Here is a 358-nt window from a genome sequence, read left to right as displayed (position 1 = left end):
TTTACTTCAAAATACGTTAACTTTCTTGCTTAAACGATAAATAATGGTAATAATATATATTCATTAATTATAATTAAGTAATTGAAATTATGAAAGTGTATCTAAAAATGCATATTATTATTAGTTTAATATACATACCTTGTTGAATTTCTTTTCACTTTCTTGTAGTCATCCACTTAGAGAAAAAAGGGGCGATCATAAATGTTTTCCATTGTAATAAATCGATCGTTTTTATTTTTATATGATACATTGTAAATTTGAAGATATTAGTATATTCTATACAGATTAATAATTAATAATTGAAATTTGAAAATTGAATAGTGTAATATATTTTACTGAATGCTTAAAAAAAAAAAAA

This window comes from Nicotiana attenuata, chromosome 12, assembly GCF_001879085.1.
Source record: "Nicotiana attenuata strain UT chromosome 12, NIATTr2, whole genome shotgun sequence".
Classification (NCBI taxonomy): domain Eukaryota; kingdom Viridiplantae; phylum Streptophyta; class Magnoliopsida; order Solanales; family Solanaceae; genus Nicotiana; species Nicotiana attenuata.
Note: the sequence above shows the minus strand (reverse complement) of the source record.